This window comes from Delphinapterus leucas, chromosome 8 (genome assembly GCF_059928025.1).
Source record: "Delphinapterus leucas isolate spDelLeu-1000000601 "Yukka" chromosome 8, BTC_Dleu_Yukka2, whole genome shotgun sequence".
Classification (NCBI taxonomy): Eukaryota; Metazoa; Chordata; class Mammalia; order Artiodactyla; family Monodontidae; genus Delphinapterus; species Delphinapterus leucas.
In genome coordinates this window covers 82142641-82165831 of record NC_143136.1, presented here as the reverse complement: position 1 = coordinate 82165831, position 23191 = coordinate 82142641, and the positions used below count along the sequence as shown (strand labels likewise).

Sequence of the window (23191 nt, the reverse complement as noted above, 5' to 3'; positions counted from 1 at the left end):
GTACACATTACTTTTAGAATTTGTTTTAGGGATTGTGGATGGATTGAGTACCGATGTTTCTTTGGTTTCTTTAGAATTTAAGTTATTCTTAAGATGTTTTGAACTTGTGTCTTTCCTGAAATTTTAGGAGCTTTATACATTTCTTGTCTCTGTTTTAGTTTAAACCTTGCCATTGAAAAACATCCAGATTTTAATTTACCTGGGAAATAGAAGTAAAATAAATGGCAGGAACAGAAGTTGGGGATCCTTAGGATTCTTTCTAAATTGTATTGCCCTAACAAAGGGGTCAACACACTTTTTCTGTAAAGGGCCACCCGGTAAGGCCCTGAATGTTTTATGAGCTAGACTCAACTTTGCTTTTGTAGCACAAAACTAGCCGCTGGCAATACATAAATGAATGGCATGACTGTGTTCCAATAGAACTTTTTTTACAAAAACAGACAGACAGTGGGCTTGGTTTGCTAATTCCTGTGCTAATGCATATTTTGGATGAGACTGCCTATGTGTGAACAAGGGCTCACTTATTAAAAAAAAAAAAAAATTGGTGTTCTTGATGGGGCCTCTCTAATGGCCCCTTTTGCCATCAGTGTACAATTTATACATCCTGTAAAACCTATGAATGTACCAATTATAATATTGCTGCTTTCTTATTTACCAGTATTTGAGACCTTTGACCTACAGACCCTGCCCAACCCAGTTCCTAGTCAGGTTATTAGTGACCTCATTCTTGGAAATTAACCTTTCTGCTTTTTAAGCACATTGTCCAAATGCCTAGGTTGAGTCTGTAAGTGCTCTAATGCCAATAAGGTATACCCTTCTCCACCATTGTCACCCTGTTTGATCAGACTAGAGTCTGATAACTTGTCCAGTATTGGTAAACTTCCATTTCCTGGGATCTCATGGGACTGCAGCCTCTTATACCAGGCAGAGAATCCTTATGCTTCTGCCTTATATAGGGTTGATCTCAGGAAACGTACTGCTTCTACTGCTTATCTTCATGTGTCATCACTACACAAAGATCCCTTCCATATTGCTCCTTCTACCAGCTAAGATCATTTAGAAGTTAGTGCTACCCTAGATCAAATCTACATTTTTCCTCATAACACCTTGGACACTCTAATTTTTGCTGCTCCTCACGTTTCTCTGCGGCCAGCTAATGCCCCCAGCCCCAACCGTGTGCATTCCCAGCCATTTTTCATAGGGCCCATCAAGCCTCACAGCTGAGCTCACCCTCCTCTTACCTAGTGACAAAAGAGCACTAACTTTGAGGTAACTACCTGGCAAATAATTGGAAGCTTTATGTTGGCCAATTTCCCCTCCCTTCCTTCCTTCTTCCCTCCCCTCCTTTCCTCCCTTTATTCCTTTAGTAATTGATGTATGAAAAACAATACTTAAAATATTGACAGCAATTTGTTCTTTTGTATAGTCCACTGCTTTTATATTGATGTATTTCTGATAACATACTTGAGAGGTGAAATTGTATATTGTGGTCACTTCTTGATACCTAAAATTATGGTTCCTGCTTGTCTTACCTCCTTCAAGCCCTACAACCCAGTGATTAGGTGAGATTCTTTACTGCTTTAGAGTCTGACAGAGTTGCACAGCCAGCATCTGAGAAAATAAATTCAGGCATCACCACTTTCCAAAAGGAAGATTTGGGACTAGGTAGCTCCTAACGTCATCCCCAGTTTTCAAATGTATAAGCCCCAACTGCTCAGAGAAGAAACAGGGGAAGGGTGAAACATCTTTGCTTTATTCTGGAGCATGTACCAAGAAGGGCCTGGCAGGCCTCTTTCCAGCCTCATAGGCCCCCATGTTGAGGCTTTCCTCTCTTCATATAGCCTGGTATTTCCCAGTGTTGTTAAGGCAGAAGTGGGAGGAAGGTCGGTGAGAATAGCTTTAAGATTGGAGGAAGATGGACCCCAGTAGGCTGTGTGAACCTATCAGTTGAGGTTCCAGCTATCAGAAGAGCAAACCTTTGAGTTTGGGAGGTGTTTCTGTGTTTTCCTAGCCTGTGAACATTCTCTATCCTGTAGTTGAAACCAGACTGTTTTCTTTGACAGTAACAGCTCAGAAGCAGTGTCATAAACATTTCAGATCATCATTCAGAAAAGATGTAGGGGGGCTTCCCTGGTGGTGCAGTGGTTGAGAGTCCACCTGCCGATGCAGGGGACACGGGTTCGTGCCCCGGTCCAGGAAGATCCCACATGCCGCAGAGCGGCTAGGCCCATGAGCCATGGCCGCTGAGCCTGCGCGTCCGGAGACTGTGCTCTGCAACGGGAGAGGCCACAACAGTGAGAGGCCCGCATACCGCAAAAAAAAAAAAAAAAAAAGATGTAGGACAGCCATTTTTAGGAAAGGAAATTAATATAGGAATATCACAGTATGAATTAAAATGTGAGTTTTTTCAAAGCTGAGTGTGTTAAATTAAATGACCGCCTGTTAGATAAATTAGAGATGACACGGAAAGTGTGGGATAGGAATGTTACAAAATAAAATGCTAAGTTTGAATATTCTATGGATTATAGGGGTTTTTTTTTTAATAGAAAACTCTGTGCCTTGTGTGATTTTTCTTAAAGGTAGGAAGATCGTCTGTTGATGGTCATTGGCTGGAATATATTCAAAGCAGAGCTGAAAAGATGAATTTAGCATTTAATTGATGTGTGATTAATAAAACATATCTGTTATTTGTATGTTCCAGAATTAAGCAGATGGTATTGTTAAAGCTTTGGGGATAGGGAGGGCCAAGAGGCATTTACAACATTATTTTCACTGGGTAGATTTATAGGTATTTATTGATTTTAAATGCTGTGTGTTAATAGGTAAATATTTTACATTCATCTGATAATGATGCCTCATCTCTCACAATCTACTCACCTTAGTATTTCCTTCAGCAGTACTAAACTGTTTTTAAATCTACCACATATACTATGTTTTTTCTCACCTCCAGGGCTTTGCTCAAGCTATACTTTCAGTGAAGAATGCACTTCATTTATCTGTGCTTGTTTCATTATCATTTGAGATTTGGCTTGGACATACTGTCAGGCTTCTTTTGTTCTTCAGAGAATTTTTGGCACCATCCAGTTTTGTACTCTGTCATGTTAGAATTTTCTGGGAACGCCTAGAGAGCAAAGATGGCGTTCCCAGCACCTAGCATAGATCATGGCACATCAAGGTGCTCAATAAGTGTTTGGAACTGAATATAGGTTTAAGGCTAGTTGTATCTATTCTGGTTAATACTAAGAAACACAAGTTAATGTTGTTAGAAGTTTTGACTCTTCACAGTAACTGTGCAAAATAGAAATACAAAGGGTGCATACACTCTGAATATTCATTAATTCAGTACATTTATTGAGCATTCACTCTGAACCAGACACTATGCTAGATGCTGAAATGTCTATGAGCTTTAAATGTATCTACATCAAAAAAAGTATTTTGAACCCCAATTAAGAGCCACTCAGTAATTGTTAGGCATTTTTGTTATATTTGATTTTCTTTACAAATTATCATTAGACATGGAGTAAGATAAAGTCTTCAAGAATTCAGTAAACACCTTATCTCATTTGCCAAGACATAAATAAATTTTTCTTAAGTTCTGATACCTCCAAGACTCAATAAATTAATCTGTATCCTATAGATTCATTTCAGATGACTTGTTACATAAGTATATATTGTTTAGGAGCTCACTCTCAATATTACTTAAAAAACAAAAACATTGAATTTAGATTCTATTTTTATTCAACTGTTAACTGGAATTAAAACAAGTGGAAATAGGATGCTGTTCAGGGTTACAAAATAATTTCATTCAATTCCTTTCCCCTGTCTTACACTACCCCTCCAAAGCTGACTTTTAAAATCTAATGATAAGTGAGTGGTCATTCTTACGCTTATCTCACACCGGTGCTATAGAAAGCATCTTGCCCTGTGTGGGTAAAGGTTTAAGAAAACCTTTTCCCCTTCAACATGAGAGTTTGACCTTCTGTTAACTGCTCGCTCTGTTTCCTTGGTAACCTGATAAGGGTAATATATCAGCTGTGTCACTAGGCAACATTGCTTATGGTAAAAATTGATAAACTTCATCTGTACTGATAGCACTACACATACCTGGCAGGAAGCCATATCTTTGGGCTTCCCTGAATGTGGTGACTCTTATAAATGGATGTGTCCCTTGAAGGGATCCTGGAAGCTATGCCTATGGAGTTGTTACAAGAGATACTGACACCTGGCGGGGCATGAGGCCTCTAAATCAGTGCAGCTTCCTCATCTGTCTGATGTGGGTCTCATCTTGTACTGAAGCCATGATCTAGGAGACCATTACGTGGACTGCTACAAGGACTCCTACAGAAGAGGAACAGCTGACACTGCCCTGCTGGCAAACATCAGTACTTGTCCTGTAACATTCTGGGTAGACTGTTGCCTGCTGTAGCTTGTGGTTGTCCTGTGAATCTGCATATTCAGTTTGATCTAAGAAGATTTTTTAGTGTGGTTTGAGCATCTGGCAACGTACACTTTGTTTCTGAGATCATGCTAAGGAGAGAATGTATTGGAAGAACAGAAGCAGATCTTAGATTAGTTATTTCACAGTAATGCTCCCTTTGAGATCATATCTGAATCCAGGAGTTTTTTCCACACTGGGTTGTAGAATACTTCCAACAAGTAACTTCTGTTGGAGAAAGTCTGATTTGGTCGTACACTGCAGTATTTATTTGTTCATTTGTCAAGTATTCCCACTGATGGTGCATTGATAGTTTCCTTTTTTGTTGCTTTTATGAATTAGGGATCATCTTAAGAATAAGGAGATGATAAGTGATAATTGTAACCAGTTAGCACTTTGTGGGTACCTCATTTCACTTTCACTGTGTCATTGCTCTCTGTACCATGTTGATAGATTCTTCATCTAATTTTACTAACAGTTACTCAATTCTTCTATTTAAAATTTGCCCTTCTAGGTCATTTATAAGAAAGGATTTCATTCTCTGGTTATAATTTTAAGTGATGTGTTGTTACCAGTAGGTAAAGGAAAATATCACAAAGGTTCTTAAGAATTGAGAAAACATTTTAGACTAAAACCCAAATTTTTAGCTAATGCAGGATTCATTCATTTATTTTTTTTTAATATTACAGAAACGAGTAGTTCTCTTTTGAAAAATTGTCATGTATGGATAAATGAGAGTAAAGTTTCCAAATGTGTAATTTCATTGTTCAGAGATACCCACTGTTAGTATACATGTTTTTCATTACATACCTTTTGTTACTCTGTGTGAATATACAATGTAAAGGTGGAGGGAGGAAGTGAGAGACAGAAAAAGAGACATATCTATTCTATTGTAATTTTTTTAAGGGGATCAAAATGTGCATACTGTTACACAACCTTTTTTCATTTGATACATCGTAAATATATTTTCATGACAATACATGTTTATCAACATAATTTTAAAATTCAAGATAGAATTATACTAAATGGAAGAACCATAATTTATTTGATCAATCCACTATTGTTGGCATTTATGTTTTTTCCTTATTGACAGGAGTCTTTCTTAAGAGCTCACAGTAAATGGTTATACAGCCAGTGCTTTTTTCTGGATTTAACATTTATATAAATGTCACCTTATACTATGTTACTGTGTTTAGCAGCTGTGTCACAATGCTGGATAATAAGGAGCTTGTGGGAAACTCTACAGTAGGTGGTTCCTATTTATATAAAGTATTGCTAAGCCATTTTATCCTTATTTTTTCAATATCTTCATTAATTAAATAACACAAATAGTGAATAAGATCAAAGGACAAAAGCATGTGATGCTTCCGTAAAGACTTCTCTGTATATCAACATAGCACTCTATTTTAGGGGTAAGATTAAGTCACTGGTGCTTTTATGTGATGATATATGTAATATCCATTTCAGTAATTTGAAATTTGTAGTATGTTTGCTACTAGTAGGACAGAGAAGTAATCCCAGCTGCTTTATTCAAAAGTATCACCACAATTGTTAAAACATAAATCAATAAGAGAACCTCTGGAAAAACAAACCAACAAAAACATCCTCAGACAGAATGACCATTCTGTTTTATTATGGTGGGACCAAGGTTCTTTAATGGAGAAATAAGTAGAGTACCAGGTATAAAAGTTTGAGGGCATATCTCTAGTTCACATTTCACCATCTTGTCCAAAAGTGTATTTTGGAGATTTTTTTTTCATTTTCGCATTGTTAAACTTTATGCCATTCCTCTGATACTACATAGCCATTCTAGATTGTTAGAATTATAGAAAAGTCTGGCAACTTCACTGCTGTGAAAATTGGAAATACAGAAATAACATTATAAAAGAACTTAATACTATTTTGTTTATATAACAGTCTTTTAAAATGTAAGTGTAAAACTTTAATATTACTATAAATTGATGATAACTCCAAGTAAAGTAATAATTTAACTTTAAATTACGTTTAAACTATGTCTATAAATGATAGACATAGTTTAAAATATTGAGAATTATTTTTATTTAAAGTTAAAATCACTAGTATCAGTCTAGTAGATTATATTCTCTCCCTCTTTCTGACACACTCCAACTGTTTTACATATGTAAATATACATAGATATTTATGTATGATGTATTTTTCTTTATGTGTGTGTATATATAAAAATGTGGGTTTATGTATATGTACATGTAAATATGTGAATAGTTAGCAGAGGGCCACAGTTATTGAGGCAGACATTGTGCTAAGTCACTTTATATTCTCATTTAATCCTCCTAATAATCCAGTGAAATAGGTACTCTTCTTATCCCCCTTTTTTTTTTTTTTTTTTTTGTTTTTGCGGTACGCGGGCCTCTCACTGTTGTGGCCTCGCCCGTTGCGGAGCACAGACTCCGGATGCTCAGGCTCAGCGGCCATGGCTCACAGGCCTAGCCGCTCCGTGGCATGTGGGATCTTCCCGGACCGGGGCACGAACCCGTGTCCCCTGCATTGGCAGGCGGACTCTCAACCACTGCACCACCAGGGAAGCCCTATCCCCTTTTTTTGAGATGAGAAAATTGGCATGTAGAGAGGAGAAGTGACTTGTCCACAGTTACACAATCATTAAATAATAGACCTTGGGACTCAGACTGAGGTCTCTCAATGCTTTAATGGTATTATAGCTAACATATATGCCCAGTATGTTTCTACCTGTTGGACTGTCTGTTCATTAAAGATGATCTTAGATGTTTTCTCTCTGCTAGTTCAGCATTACCCATTTCTGTCCTTGAGTCCTCCGAGGTTGCCCTCTGTCTTTGAAATGCATTCTGTTTTAAACACTTTTAAAGAACAAAACTGCTTGTTTTTGTCTTACAAATTTTTCTTAGAAGATGTTGTGTTGGATAACTCTCTTTTTAGTTGAAAATGGAATAAATGGTTAACATACTGTGAGTTTTGTAATCATTAAGTTTTGTTTTTAAATAATTTTCATGGTGCGATCAAATACTAAATTGGAAAGCTTATATGAAGAAAAAATTTAAAGTTCTTTGGATAGTACATGTTTACAAAATGTCTTACATGATCAGATGTTATCTTCTGGAGGAAATTATAGCTAAGTGTACATATCTATTCACCTTCTTTTAATCATTATATGCATCTAGAGAATTCAGTATGCCTAATCCGAACATAGTTTCTGCCCTGATCATACTATCTAATATAATATTAGCATTTATTATAATAGATATAACATCTTGAGATATACTGAAAGTCAGATACAAAACACATTTAGTTAATGGGACTATGTATACATATATTGTAGTTACCTGAAGTCTGCATAGTGAAAATGAGTCATCATTTAGTTAAAAATAAGTTTACTAAATTATACCGTCTCACACAGTGTCATCCCTTGGGATAATATATTTTTGGATGCAAAACAGATTCCCGTTTTACTAGGGATCAAACATCTAAAAAATTTATGGGCCAAAATACAGACTTTTGTCTTTAAAGGTAGTATTTCTATTTTAGAAATTATCAACATGGTTTGCTCTGTTTCTAAAAAATGCTTTTAGAAGTATCTGTGTAATACAGCATAAAGAAAAATAGTGGCTCCTTTCATTGTGATTTAGTTCAGCTTATTGTTGTTTTTTTTCTGGGGATATAACCTATATACCAACCAAGGGTTTGATTGAGTAGTAAGTTGAATGCTTTTAGATTTAACACATCACATAGCATATCACTTTAGTTCTTCAGGGGGCACCTGAATTAGTTGTTGTATAAAAACTGAATAAAATGGCACTTGATTACCCCCTGACAATAGAATATTACTTTCCATGACAGGCTCTTATATTATGAATGTATCAGATTTATTTATTAACTCAAAAATTTTATCATTCTAAATTTTCATATCTCCTGAAAGCTAGATAAGTAGGGTCTGACTGAGAGTAGTATTTCCTTTACCAGGGGTAAATGTTTATGTATGTTTTCTGTAAGTTTTCTAAACTACAGTGATTTGACTGAGAACTATAAATTTCTGTTTTATTTTGTTAATGTTCTGGAGTACACATATGTAGCCCTAAAGTTTACCCTTTTAACAAAAATGGCATAGGACATGAAGTGATAGATGCAGTGAATACTCCATCTAGGTTTCTTTGCAAACCCAAGGCCTTAGACCCCTCCCATAGAACTGGCCAAGAATCCTCACAAAGAAATATTTTAGTCTTCTACTTAGTACCTGATTTAATCTAAATAGCCTGCTCTCCTTAAAAGTGTGAGATTCTTGCTGTGATGATTTTTTGTTACTGTGTGACAAGAAGATAGATCAGGTCAAGACCCTACTGTAGTGATGAAGTCAGTTTAGAAGAGAAAAAGGTCACTGTTGCCTTAATTTTAGATTTACTGTGCTTTGTGTGTGTGTTGGGGGAGGTGGTAGTAGGTAAGTCAGACTGCGCATTAAACCCTTTCTCTTGATGTACAAATAAAACTCTTGGACTTAAGGGGAGGGCACATTGCTAAAATTGGTGGGTGTGAAGTTAATATTAAAATTCAGTGTTGTAATTGTTTTTCATGAATCAGTTTAAAACTGTGTGAATGATTTTCTTATCCCTTTTCCTTCCTTGCTCTTTCATTTAAAAACATTGCCTCGGTGGAAACAAAAAATGTAGTGCGTATAAGTGGAAAGTACTAAACCTCAAAGGAATAGAATTTTTTATATGAGGAGTGGCAGTCATGGTTTGGAAATGAGTGGCTGGAGGAATGTTGACCTCCTACTTCCCCCAGCCTCTGGGCGGGGGAGGCTGTTAATCCCCAGTGTTAATACAAGGGTGCTGGGAGAGTAAAGGTTTCCTTCTCTAGAAAGGGCTACCAGAGAAGGGTGTTCTCTGGGTTTCTATTAAGGCAAATAGGTCTCTAGACGTTGCATTTTGTGAAGACAGTGAGGCATAGGGGATTGTCGATTGTTAATTATTAATTACAGTAGCAGTAACAGAGGTGCAGTAGAAAAAGCATTGTCGGAAGGGATTATTGAAAAGATGCCTCAGGGAAGAAGACAAGAATAGAATGAGGCAACCAAGGAAGACTATAGATGACTCAGGGAGTGGCTAATGATAATGGGGCTGTAGGGCATATTGGGATAAACTGGATTTAGTCAGGTTTGTTTCTTGGGTTTTTTTGGTAGTCACAGGCAAAAGTAAAAACTGATTTACTCTGTTTGAAATCAGAATAGGAGTCTAGAATCTTGCCTGCGTACCTTTTTTCCTTGTCTGATCTCTATCCCCATTACCTTTCTTTACTAAAGCTCTAAACTAGGGTAAGAGAAATGGAAATAATTGTCCTGAAAATGTTATAACATTAGCTATTAGAACTTTTTTCATTTATAAATATTTCTATATGTATATCTAAAAGCAGGAACTCATTTTTTAAAAAACCATACTATTACTATCACACGTTAAAAAGTTAGAAATAGTCCTTAATTATCATCATACATGTCAGTTTTCAGATTTTTTCCAGTTGTAAGTTTGGTTTTTTGAGGGGGTTTTTTGTTTGTTTTTTGATTTTTTAAAGTTTACTTGAATCAGGATCTAAATAAGATCCATACATTGCAGTTGGTTGATGTGTCTCTTAAGTGTTTCTGAATCTATAGCTTTTCCCTCTCAGGATTAATATTATTGATTAGATATACTTTTATAGATACAATTTCTCTTACAGGGGTTTTAGCAAATAGCAATCTATACTGTAAGAAATATATGAGAAAGTACTTATCCAGTTTTTCATTGTTTCTACATCAATGTATTAATGATCAAAATAACTAGTTTTCAAGGAAACAGGAAATTTAGTAATTAGCCAGCTTATTCAATTGTAAATAACATCTGTATAGTTGTTTTCTTAATTGTCCCTGCAAATGTGATCTTAGAAAGTAACTATTCCTAAAACAACTATACCCCAATTAAAAAAAAAAAAAAGTAAGCTGATTATCCTATCCTGGTTAGGAAAACAGGTATAAAATTGAAATGATTGGTGATTTGCCCTAGATCACCCTTAGAAACTATTTGAAAACTCAGAGCACTTGATTTTTTAGCAGAGTGATAAAGATGCTTTTGTCTTTCTACTTTGTACTACAGCCAGGTGTGAATTTTAAAATAGGTTGTATGTACTCTGAAGATGAGTATGATTGGTACTGTATCAATCAGGATAGACAATATTATGAAGTAGTGAGAAACAACCACAAAACCTCAGTGGTTTAAAACAACAAAGGTTTGTTTCTTGTTCTCCTTGTATGACCATCATGATCAGAGGTATCTCTGTTCATAATAATCACTTAGGGACCTTATGGAGCAGCCACCATTTCAATCATTGCTGATCATCAAACTGGAAAGAAAGGGGGGAGAAAAGAGCCCTGGAAGAGCCCTGGAAGGTCTCACATCTGCCATTAATGATCCAGACCAGAAGTAACACATCCAATCACAAGGAGGTTGTGAAGTTAGTCGTCTACCTGCCTCAGAGTAAAGAACTAGTTATTGGTAGGCAGGACAAATAATATTGTAAGTAATAATTCTGTTACTGGACTGTTGACAGATCATTCATTCATTCATTCATTCACTTGTTTGTTCATTCATTAATCGAATATTTTTTGAATGGCTGCTACGTGCAACTCACTGTACTGAACAGTGGAAATATTAAAGTGGTTGAACACTTTTCATCCCTCATCTCTAGGTTCTTAGAGTCTAGTAGAGACAAGAAGCAGGTTATTCTATATTAGGGATCAGCAAAGTGTCACCCACAGGCCAAATTTGGCCTGCAGCCTGTTTTTATATGGCCCTTAAGTTAAAAATGTCTTAATATTTTTAAACAGTTGAAAAAGCAAATGAACAAAAAAGAATATTCAACAGAAACTGTAAGTGGCCCACACAGCCTAAAATATTTACTATATGACCCTTTACAGTAAAAAAAGTTTACTGACCTCTGTTCTGTAACATCTGTATTTAACTTTGAAGCTCCTCAAACTAATTGCTATCTAACCCATTGTCAGATAAGAGGCACACAGTTATCTTGTAAACTCAGGATATCTCAACAGTGTGCCTTTTGTTTGACCTGTTACTGTATTTCAATGGAAATATATTTTTCTGTGTTGTTGGAATGGTGACTTTATTGGCATCTTGAGTGGTCTTGTTACTGGGCATTGGAGACATGGGATCTGTATTAGATTTGATGCATAGTTGCATAGCCACAAGATGGTCAGACTCCTAAAGTGGGTATATATAGATATTAAGTAATGATTTCTTTGGGAACAGGAAGTAAAGCAGCCATAAGGTTATCTGCTTCTTCAGAGAAGTAACATCTAAATTTTATGGACTTTAGAAATCAAAGGCAGTGGATGGAAGTACACATAAAAGTAGATATTTTATTTTCCATTCTATGGATTGGGCTTCTCAATTAAGGATTATAATTGTAGATATTTCTTAAACTGAACAAAAGGCTGTGGTTCAAAGTATACGGGGTTCAGAGACTCTATATGAAGTCCCTACTATGAATGAGGCAGCACTTGATATAGAAGGACAAGTGAAAATCACTCCTGGTACTTCAAGTTCAAAATAAAGGAAGAGGGTATTCTGATTCAGGTTGAGAGGAATTGTATGAAGCAAATATGGTTTATTCTACAGCAATTTTGGAGGAAAAGCCTCCAAAATATACAACTTTTATAGCATGAGGAGAGAAAAGATGCCTTGAGCTTACATTTTATACAGTCTTATATTGACCATCAGAGCTCAATTCAATTATATCCCCAACTTTTATTTTATTTTTTTTTGCACTTAAGATTTTAGAACTCTGACAGATTCCACACCAGTTTTAGAATCTACTTAAGGTATTCTAATGTGGAATGTAGATTGTCCATGCCAAAAACACCTGTTTAACAACAGTTTGTAGAATTCTAGTCTTGGCCAAGGTTAGCTTCTATCCTGTTCAGTTTATAGGAGCCAGATTTTTATAGATCTGCGGAAAATCCTCTTTCAGTTCTGGAGCTTCAGAGCTTGAGCTCTTAAACGTTCCTCTCCACTATTTTACAAGCACTAGAGTTTGTTTTCTTAACAATAGGAAGCATACCTTTCCAAGTGATTCCGAAGGATCTTTCTAGTTTTATGACTATGACTGGATGACAGACGAGGCTCAGGTCTATGATTCCAGTAACTCTAATCAGATTCTGAGCTTGTATACTAAATGGCCTGTGTACTTAGTGGGTGCTTGTTGGCATAGTATTTTACTAGCCTTCTATTTGTTTTGAGGACCAGCAGATTGCTCTAAATATGCCAAATGTGCCAGTATTTACTATGGATTATATGTGATCCACTTCCCATGGCTATTGACTGCTGCTGTATGTAATTCTGAGATTGTCATTTAAAATCACCTTTTCCTTATGTAGTCATTTTATTGTTAATTTTCATTAAGTGAACTACCCTACAATTTAGCCACTGCAAATGTACCATTACGTAAGAAGGTCATGTGACTGACTGCCCTTTCTGCGGTAGCTAAAATAGTCCAGTGTAAGTGTATATTACCCATACTTTTTTTTTTTAATAAATTTATTTATTATTTATTTTTGGCTGTGTTGAGTCTTCGTTGCTGCGTGCTGGCTTTCTCTAGTTGCCGCCAATGGGGGCTACTCTTCATTTCAGTGCACAGGCTTCTCATTGCGGTGGCTTCTCTTGTTGTGGAGCACAGGCTCTAGGCGCGTGGGCTTCAGTAGTTGTGGCACGTGGGCTCAATAGTTGTGGCTCGCGGGCTCTAGAGCGCAGGCTCAGTAGTTGTGTCACATGGGCTAAGTTGCTCCGCAGCACGTGGGATCTTCCCGGACCAGGGCTCGAACCCACGTCCCCTGCATTGGCAGGCAGATTCATAACCACTGCGCCACAAGGGAATTCCTACCCATACTTCTTTTAACACACATCCTTTGACCCTTTCAGATCTCTAATTTCTATTAGTATTTTTGCTGGTAATCATGAACTTCTTTGGTTAATGCTAACTGCAAACATAATTTCACATAACGGGTTATCATAGCTCTAATTTGGAATCAGCCAATAATCCTGTCATTATGTTGGAAAATTTAATATCACAAAAAAGGTGTGTAATTGTCAATATTTTATTAACTATCAAAATATTTTATCATCAAAATATTTTATTCATGGAGATAAATGCTACACAGACTGGAACTAATGACCTAATACCTAACCTTCTAAGACACGTTTAAAGAAAAATGTTTAACATTGTTGACCCATCTCTCTCATCTATTCTCGATGTATAGCTTTTCTGTCTTCATTTTGAGAAATCCACTGAAATATATTTCCAGGTCAACCTCATTAAAGTTTTTAAAACAAAATTGAAATGATCAAGTATCTGAAGTTATTCATTGCCACTCAGGCCAGTTCTAATTCATAAAATGCTGACCTGGAATTTCAGCAGAATTGTGAATAGTTTGACTCTATTTGCCAATGTCAAAACCATTGGCTTTGTGTTGTCAATATCCTGAGTACTGGGTTAGGCCTAACGTACATCGGCGTTATCCTCTTATATCAGTCTTATGTCAGTGACTTTCCAATATTTTAGAGGGTGACAGTAGTGTTGGCAGGAGTAACTGCCCCTGAGGATATTGTAGTTAGAGAAGCAAAGTCAGTTTTGATAATGCAAATGAGAGAAAGTGAAGCTTCATAGAATATTTTGTTAGTGGGTGAATACAGAAAATAAACCATTTTCTATGTGCCTTTGATTCTCAAGTCAGAGAAGCAGTCCCTGTCCATCCATGGCATCCCTATCTCAATTATAGCTGTGACCACTCTCCTGCCTATTAAAACTTGCCTTTGCATATTTTCATTAGTGTCCAGATCACAGAAGCTAATTTAATTTTAATTTAATAAAGCATGTTTGCATGTTAATAAATACTACTTTATCTCTAGTGGATCTTTGGGGATTATTGAGACAAAATCAAAACAAAACAGACAAACAAAAACCTTTGTCTTATTGTGTAAAGGAAGTTTAGAATCAACATGAAGGCGAAGTCTGAAGGTATGGATTTAGGGGCAAGTGATTAATCTTTCCCTCAGTTAGAAGATACATGTATTCATATACTAAATTTATGAGTGAGTAGTCATCCAGCTGAGGCGTTTATATCTTGTGATGCAAGAGATGTCTTAAAATCATAACCCTTCAATAAAATTAGTATATATGGAAATTCTGTGTATTCTGTATTTAGTTTTAGACATGTCTTCTACAGCTAGCAAGTTTCAGCTAACATGAGAAAATGATCCAGGAATGTAGAGTCATGAGAGAAGCAGTAGTTTAATTTGTATAAATATTCTTTTATTTTAAAAGTGTGATTCTTTAGTTTTCTGAACTTTCGAGTTATATGTTTGGAACCTAGCATTTTACTAGTTGCTAAATAAATGTTTATTATTGAAAAAAATGATCTCATTGATTTTCCCATTTTATCCAACAGCATATCTAAAGTAGAAATGTGTGGTAATGTAAATACAACACTTACTATATATAATAATACTTTAAAAATTATACCTAACATCACATTTTGACCTAGCATTGTTTAGGCCTAAAACCTTTAGCATTGAGCCCCACTTTAAAGACTAGTTAGGCTTAAAATAGACTTTTTACATTCATTCTTAAAGTTTTTAGATGGTCTGGGAGAAAGATAAATACATATGTGGCTTTTTCACTAATTTGTGGATCTACTAAATTTTTTTTCAACTTGTTATTTTATATTGGAGTATAGCTGATTAACAATGTTGTGATAGTTTCAGGTGCACAGCAAAGCGACTCAACCGTACATATACATGTATTCATTTTCCCCCAGACTCCCCTCTCATCCAGGCTGCCACATAACATTGAGCAGAGCTCCCTGTGCTATACAGTAGGTCCTTGTTGGTTATCCTTTTTAAATATAGCAGTGTGTACATGTCAATCCCAAACTACCTGACTATCCCTTCCCTTCACCCTACCCCCCTGGTAACCATAAGTTCATTCTCTAAGTCTGTGAGTCCGTTTCTGTTTTGTAAATATGTTCACTTGTATCATTTCTTTTTTGGATCTACTAAATTTTAAAGTAAACAAGAATTATGAAGTAAGGAGAAAATGCTTAAAAGAAAACAAAAATATTCAAAAGTATTACATATTATAATTACAACTATGTAAACATACAGCTATTTAAACATTAAAAATGTTAGAAGGAAATGTAGTGAAATCCTGAATGATTTGTATTAAGGTGCTAAAATTAGGGCCCTTTTTTCCCTTTCTTCTAGATTCCAATATTTCTGTAATATGGTTGTTACTTTTATGATGAGAAGAATAAATATGTTTTCACAAAATGCAATAAAGGAAGCTAGAATTAAATATAGAAAAGCATTTGCTGCTTCTAATTATAGCAAATGTTTCAAAGGCACTTATATTAAATGTAAGGATAATTCAAGTACCCAAAAGACCATACTTCCTTTAGAGTATATATCAGTATAAGAAGCAGCTCACGGCTCATAGAGTCAGAGTTCTAGGCAATGTAAAAGCGGTTAAATAAATGTTTAACTTGTTTGTTGTCTCCAAACCTTTGCATTCCCCCAAACACCTGAATAAAAACTCTGCGAGGATGGGGTTCTTGTCTTTTTAAATTGTTATATCCCTAGCATTTATAATCGTTCTGGGATATAGTAGTAGCAAAATAAGTATATGTTGAATGAGCAAATAAATAACACATGAGATATGCAGTTAACTCCTAATTAATTATGTTCCAGTGTAAATTATTTATGTTCTCTGTTCCCTTACTATCTCCCCTGGTTTAAGCTGTAAAACCAGAGGTATATGAAATTTGTCACAAGGATTAAAGATACCTTGAACTACAGAGAATGTATCAACATGGAGCCAAGCAAAATCAAACTTGATAAGCAGTTACATCCCCATTACTCGTAACAAAACATCTGGCTCTGAGGAGGAATGAGTATAGTTGGCCCTCGGTATCGGCAAGTTCCACATTTGTGGAAGGGCCGACTATGGAACTTGAGCATCTGCAGATCCACATCGGGTCCTGGAACCACTCCCATGCAGATACCAAGGGACTGCAGTACAGTGAGCAGGGCAGAGAGGTGATAGGCACATGTCATAAATCCTAATCTGCTTTCCGTAAATGGACCCTGTATTGGAGCACAATCCAAGGCGGCACTCACTCAGAAGGCTTCCCAGGTGGTTCCGTGCGTGCTCAGATGACCTGATGCACCCCTCTCTGGGTCCACCCCAGAATCATAGCTTTAAATCCTTCTGTTTCTTCCACATAGTGCCTACTGCACTGTCACTCATGCTTTTGTGGGGGAATTTCAGGTATCTTAGCACACAAACCATACAAAATATCAGTAACTGCTCATTTTGAAGGTGATTACATTAATTTAGGAGGTAAATCATTTAATCTTCCTCATGGCCAGTATACTCATTTCCTTTTATTCATTAGTGTGATACTATGTAAATAATTTTTAGATTCTTCTGAATCTTTCTGCTTTCTTTTGTTCTGTAGCCTCATTCTTTTTGGTTGCTGTGTCCTTCCATGCTTCTTTCCTCTTTAAGGAAATATTTTGCCCTTCTTGTGCAAAACCAGAGGCATTTTTCATGGATCCTTTAGACTTTGTGAAAATATAATTTCCTTTCTCTAGTCCTACACCTCTATAGTTTTAGGCTGAAACTGCTCTCTCCAGAACCACTGGAATGTTCATATGACAGGATCTCTCATTATGAAACCTGAATTTTCTGATTCTTGTCACTCATTCAGTGTTTTCTGTGGTATCTTCCCTTTCCTAGAGCACATATCCATCTCCTTGTCTAGCTTCTTTCAAGTCTCCTTGTTCCTTTAGACTCTCACAGGTTCTCTAAACTCCTCAGGTCTTTGCCATTTTCCCAGGACCACCAGCATCTCATTGTTGATTGTTCTTCATCTCAGATGGTCATATTTCCCATTATTTATCTTTTGGCCTTTCTATATCTTCTCTGATTGACATTAGCTCGTTCATTCACTTATTCATTCAACAGATATTTACTGAGTCACCACCATGCACCAGAGCTGTGCTAGGTATTAGGGTAAGTGGTAAAAGAAACAAACATGGTCCGAAACCTTACGGAGTTTTCTGTCCAGTTGAAGGATTAAACATTAACCTCATACTTATACAATTGTTATACTTGCATTCCTTAATCTGCATGTGATTTCAGGGGAAGTAGGTTTTTATTACAGAACCATCTTGTGCATTTGCAACCCAAAAAGGAATAAGATAATCTTACCTTTTTGCTGGTAGCCTCGGCATAATTTCAAGACCATTTGGCATGTTTCCAACAAAATGAGTAGGTTATCCCCTATAAAAATCTTGTTAATAATTGTAACCAATGTTCTTCTTGGCCATTTAAGCATGATTTCCTATGATTCTCACAACAAATTTATGAAGAAATGGGCACAAAGAAGTCAGTGGCCGTAGTTATTCAGGCGCTATGTGAGAGAGTGGAGGTTCAAATCCAAGTCTGTTCAGTCCCAGAATCTGAACTCTGTTATTGCTCATATTTGCTGATTTCCACCACAAGTGAAATTAAAAGTCAAATGTATAAAATTTGTGTTGCCCCTTTGCTGTTACTAACCATCCAGTATATCTGCTCTGTAATATGTTAAGGAATTTTGTTTCAAAAATTAAGATATAACCATATTCACAAAGCCACTTTTTGGTTGGTTGATTTTGACTATGAAAGAGATTATGACTTTTGAAACATTGGGAAATACTCTCAAGTGGAAAATATTTTTGTAAAAGGATTGATTGCATATTAGTATTATTTACTATTTTAAATCAACTTCTGCTTGATTGAGAGTCACTAAACATACTTTGTTAAAAATTTTTTAAGTGAGAAGATGAAAAGATATCATACATGCTTCCCCCCAAGTATATTTTGTATATTTTTCACTTTATAATATTCACTTAACGTATTTCACCCAAAAATTAGATATAGAGCATCCCAATCAAGGCCCTGTATTCCACCATGCCCTTATTGAAATATTTCTCTTTTTATCCATTGTTTATATCATTTATAAAAAATATTTTTTAATCCTTCACATTTTCACTATAAGGAAACTTTTTTTCTGCTAGATAAAGATTGCACAAAAAAATTGAAAACCTTGCTTAGAAATACTATATAAAGTCTTTTTATGCCTGCTTGCAATTTAATACTTAGTTTCATTTTATAGAATACAGATTTTTTTTTAATTAATTAATTTATTTATTTGGCTATGTTGGGTCTTTGTTTCTGTGCGAGGGCTTTCTGTAGTTGCGTCGAGCGGGGACCGCCCTTCATCGCGGTGCACGGGCCTCTCACTGTCGCAGCCTCTCTTGTTGTGGAGCACAGGCTCCAGATGCGCAGGCTCAGTAGTTGTGGCTCACGGACCCAGTTGCTCCACGGCATGTGGGATCTTCCCAGACCAGGGATCGAACCCATGTCCCCTGCATTGGCAGGCAGACTCTCAACCACTGTGCCACCAGGGAAGCCCCTAGAATACAGATTTATGTAGTACTTAAAAGCATTGGACTTGAAGTCAAATAACAAGATCTCTGCCTCGTTTTGCCATTAATATTGGGCAAATCACTTAACTACCTAACCTTTTCCATGCTTCTCTTCTCATATAAGATGTCACCAACGCCCTGTGACATGCCTAACTGAAGCTTCATCTTTATTTTGGGATTATAAAATTCACCCAACTAGAATTTAAAATATTCCCAAAACAAGGACATATAAAACAAAAGATACTATATTATAATAGCCATTGAATAAATAAAACAATTTTGACAGATCTTAGTTAATATTTTCCCTTATTTTCTACCTCTTAAAATATAACTTCTTAAAATATTTAAATATTTCAGTATAATGTTTGTTGTTTTCCAATTCATTATTTCAGTATGTATAAATTTTTCATCATGTTACATTGATCTTTCAGTGGAAACTTGGGCCTGTTAAAGTCTTTGTCTCAGATTAAAAAACAATGTCTTTAATAGTCTGTGTTTTTTGTTTTGTTTTTTAGAACCAAACGATTAACCTTCACTGTGCAAATATATACTTTTAAGAGTGATTCAAGCTTACCCTATATTGGCTCATCTTCTTTAAGAAAAAATTGTCTTCATTTTAAAAAAAATACATCACCATGAATTCTTTGGAAGAAAGCCATTATGTAAATACAGGTTATCTTGTTACTATTTATAGAATATTTTTGCCATTTAATGGTGGCTGATTTTTTTCCCCCCTGAGGCCTTTTTCTCTCATTCTCAAACAATCCACTCCCCTATCCTCCATCTCCAACTAATAGCATTTTCTTGTTGCCATCATTTTTCCTTATTTATTTGGTTGAGAATTGACACTGTTAATGACAGTGGGTTTTTAAAGAGTTGTATTAAACATTTTAGATTGTCTTTAAATTTGTTCTTATTTTTCTAATATAACGTTTTTGTCTTTTTTCGAAATATTTGGCTAATGGCTTCCATTGTATTTGATTCTGGAAGTTGATGGGGAGATCTTTGAAGAAGAGAAAACATAGAAGGAGTACATATTTTATAACTGTAAACCAATACTTTCAGAAGAGTAACAGCATTTCTTTTCCTACCAATGGCACAGGATGTGGCAGGCCAAGAGAAGCCTGGGACCAAAGCTGATTTAGGCTGATAAGAGGTGACAGATAATGAGGGTCTCTGCAAACACAGAGCTTTAAGCAGAAAATTAGCTACCCTGGAGAGAATATAAATTCTCAAATAATAGAAGGTGGAGTCTAATTTTAAGTCAGGGAAGCCTCTGAAAGCAGAAGTGAGTAGGTTCCAGCTACTAAGAAGCTGGCAGAAAAGGGATCAGTAGGAAGGAGAGAGAAGGAAACACTAGGCAGATTGACCCAGGGATGGATCCTCTGTGTCACAAAAATGTATTTGGTCTGAGTAGCCAACACAGCAGGTCCTGACCACTGAAACAAGGGCAGGGTTGAGAAACACTGTCCAGGTTCAGGGCATTTCTGCTTGAGTGTGAGGAAACAAGGAATGGCTGGTTTTCTTGGCAGCCAGTGTAAAGCAATGTTTCCCACATCACTGTTATAATTATTATAGTAATTATTGTTGATTGTGGCAGAGAAGCTAATCTAAATCTCATATTTTCAATAATGGCATTTTCTAACATCCAGTCCAAGAGAAACTGTTGTTATTACCGCAGCCTTTGAAACCTTTGCAAGCTTCCTTGGGCACCAGAACAATTTCTGATATCCAGGGCTTTTAAAAGCTTTTTGGCTATTGTCACATAGTCTTTAGCTAGTTAGGAAGCCCCCCAAATTTTCTTTTTTAAAGGTGACCATGGATCACGTTGAGAGAGTAACATTTGCAGATACTGATACGTGTCCATAGTCCCTTATCTATAATTCTGAACTTTAAAAAGTTCAGAGGGGGGAGGGAGGGAACTCACACTTTCTAAATAAAAAATTAAGTAAAAGTGTATTTAGTTAAGGCAGCAAAATCTGACTTGAACTTAACTCAGTTGGTCGCAAATCCAGAACTGAGTTTATGTGAGGCTATTTGTAGGCTTTATGTTTCCCATGTGTGAATACTGCTATATTTTACTGCAGAAATATTTATGTGTTTGATTCTCAGGTGCTGCCCCAGTCACCTCTGGGGATATCACATCATATATACTATATGCACTATATTACCTTTCTAAAATTAAAATCAAAATACATATATATCAGTGCTGAAATTCTGCTAGCCCCAGTGGTTTTGAGTGAGAGGTATTGTGTCTGTTAGTAGTTTTAGTCATGTGACCCTGGGCTCACATACTTAGTAACTGTTAACTGTGATAGGCCTCATCATCCTGGAGAGAGTAATACAGGCAGTCTGTAATTTGTATATCAGTTTTTTCACTCAGAATTGCTTTATCATAGAAATGCTGTTTTACCTGGTGGTTATGCTTGGTGGTATTATGTCCCTTTAATCAATCCATAGTGTATTTAAGGCATAATATTAGCAGTGTTTCTATAGAAAATATTTTTAAATTGTACCTATCTCCTTTACTCCATCTTAACCAGCCCTCAAACATAAACACACCCCTACTGCAGCCTTTATGTGACTTCTGAGTCTCACTTATCCCATCATGCAACAAGAGTAGCCATTCCAACAGGCCCAGACCATTGCTAAAGGCTCCTTTAACCAACAGGATGCAGGGTGGAGATGGAGTTCTTTTTGCTTCTTCTGGCTTCCCTATCATTCTTTTCATCTTTAGACTCTAGGAACTGCCCTGCCTAATCCTTTTCCATTTATACCATCTGTAATTCTCATGTTTATTTGGAAGTAATGCAACTATTTTCCCTTCTTTCTTATGTACCACTTTACCTTTGTCTTTAATTTTGAACTATCCACTTAACTCTTCTTTGTCTTTCAATTTTCCTTTCATAAAAAAGTTTTTATTCAAAACTACATGATAGGTGAGCTATTAAGTAACTGACACCAGGAAGAAAGAATATTAGAGCACTACTACCAAGAAGTTAGAAAAGCTAGAAGCATGGCTTCTTGTCCATCATGACCTTTTAGTTTCTTGCAGATTATTAGTTTATATGACAAGTCAGTTTGCGAAGGAATACACCCATTAGTACCTTTTCCTATAAATGGTTTCCCAATTTCATTCTGTCCTGTATGTATACACATAATGTACATATTGGTACACTGCTTTTAAACAAATATCCTAGAAACTCTCCATGCAAACAAGTATCTTTTCTTAGAAAGTAATCATTTGAGAGGCTATGTACTTATTTCAGTGCTGTTGCTTTGCTTAAATACTTTTGGAACTCCTTAGGTTGTCTAAACAGTATGACATCATTTTGAATGTTATCTGTATTATCAGTCATTTTTTGAGGGCTAAGTTTGAATTAACAAGCAACTGTCTGTCTGAGTAATGTCTAATAAGCAAAGTTTTGTTTTTGTGCTTTGTTTCTTGGTCAAAAACAAGTGAAAGTTTAAAATCAGTAGAATTCTGTTGGGCTTTTAAATAGATTCTTACAGTAGTTCTAGAAGAGAAGGTTCAAAGCTATTCGGAACAATGTAGACCTGTAATCCTATACTTTGTTTTTCGGGGTTTTTTGGCTGCACCCTGTGGCATGTGGGATCTTAGTTCCCCGACTAGGGATCTAGGGATCAAAACCATGCCCCCTGCAGTGGGAGCATGGAGTTTTAACCACTGGACCGTGAGGGAAGTCCCTGTAATCCTGTACTTTGAATAGAGCAACATTTATTTGGTGTATAGGTTTTTGTACGTTGATTTAAAATACATGCTATTCTTAGGTTTATTATTTTGTAACATTTGAATATTCAGATACAGACACTAAATGATAGGGGATTATTAGGAAGTTGAAGCTATGGAAATTCAGATACAAAAGAAAGAGTTTTCTTGAAAACTTAGCATGTTTCAATTCTTCTTTCATTGCTTTGAGCTGATGAGTTTATCTGGAAGAGCCGAAGAGACTGATCTGGAATAACATTTTATTAAGTACCCACAAAATAATGGGTAATTACTGGGTATTATATATTAATTATCTTGTTTAATCTTCATAACAGTTTTGGAGATACTTACTCTATTCCCTTTTATAGATGAGGAAATTGAGATCCAGAGAACTGAAGATTTTACCATGTCCTTGATCACATGGCTAATAGGTAACAGAGCCTTCTGAGCCTC

General features: G+C 36.0%; 1 protein-coding gene across 11 annotated transcripts in view; it reads left to right on the top strand.

Annotated features, from left to right (window-relative positions):
• The window catches only part of MBD5 (methyl-CpG binding domain protein 5), a 413679-nt gene that overhangs the window by 36225 nt on the left and 354263 nt on the right, over positions 1 to 23191 (top strand). The window lies entirely within an intron of this gene.